This window comes from Lottia gigantea (assembly GCF_000327385.1).
Source record: "Lottia gigantea unplaced genomic scaffold LOTGIsca_347, whole genome shotgun sequence".
Taxonomy (NCBI): Eukaryota; Metazoa; Mollusca; class Gastropoda; family Lottiidae; genus Lottia; species Lottia gigantea.
Genome location: NW_008709177.1, coordinates 57,151 through 58,647, shown reverse-complemented (window position 1 = coordinate 58,647; position 1,497 = coordinate 57,151).

Below are 1,497 nucleotides of genomic sequence, written 5' to 3'. Positions count from 1 at the left end.
CGAGTGGTGCTCCCTAAATTCTAGAATGATGCCCAATATATCAGAGTGATGCAACCTAAATGCTACAGTGATGGCCCCTAATATATGAGTTTTGCCCCAATATATGAGTGATGCCCCATATACATCAGAATGATGCCCCCTAAATTCTAAAGTGTTACCCCTTCACATCAGAGTGATGTCCCCTTTAATTCTAGAGTGATAGCCCTATGCATCAGAGTGTTGATCTCTTTACTTCTGAGTATTGCCCTATATACTTCAATGTGATGCCCTCTAAATTCTAGAGTTATAGTCCTATGTATCACTGATGTCCCTGACTATCCAACTGATGCCCTTATATGCCAGAGTGATGCCCAATACATCAGAGTGATGTTCCCTATTAATCAGAGTGTTGATCTCTATACACCAGAGTGATGTCCCATATACATTAATGTGATGCCCATATACGTCAGGGTGATGTCCCCTATACATTAAAGTGATGCCCTTGATCGAAAGAGTGATGCCCCCTAAATATAAAAGTGATGCCTATTTGATATTAGAATTATACCCTTTTTGAGTGATGCCCCTACATATAAAAGTGGTGCTATTTGATACCAGAGTGATACCCTTTTTGAGTGGTAACCCCTAGATATCAGAGTCATGCCTATCTAACATCAGAGGGATACCCTTTTTGAGCAAAGCCCCTAAATATCAAAATGATGCCCTTATATGCAAGAGAGATGATATACATATGAGTGATGCATACTGTCCCCTATAAATTAGTGATGCCCCTAAATACCGAAGTGATGCTCCTAGGAGTTATGCTCCAATACACCAAAGTGACTCCCTTAGATATTAGAGTGATGCCCCGTATAAATCAGAGTGATGCCTTCATACATTCGAGTGATGGCCCATCAGTTATACCCCCTAAATGCTAGTTTGATGCCTCTGAATATCAGAGCGATGTCCATATACATCACAGTAATACCCCCTAAATAACATGGTGATGCCCCCTAAATTTCAGGGTGATGCCTTTTTACATCAGAGTGATACCCTTTCTAAGCCCACTAAATAGAAGGGTTATGCCCTTTCATGCTAGAGTGACATTTACTCTATACATCAGAGGTGCCCCAAAATATCAGAAGTGATGCCGATATATATCACACTGATGCCCCTTAATGCTAGCGTGATGCACCCTTAATATCAGAGTGATGCCCAAATACATTACAGGGTGATGCCCCTAAATATCAGAGTGAGAGCAAGACTGAGGTCCCCTATACCCTAGAGTGATGATCCCGAACATCAGAGTGGTGCTCTCAAAATGCAATCTGTGAATTGTATGTATTTTATGAAAATTTCTAGAAATATACGGCCTCTGTTATTTTAAGGAACTTATCTTATTGGCAAGTCTTATGTCTGACTGGCAAGATCGAACACATGAGAGTAATGCCCCTAAATATCAGAGTCAAACAATCAAAGTGATGCGCCTAAATATCAGAGTGATGCAAATATCAGAGTGAA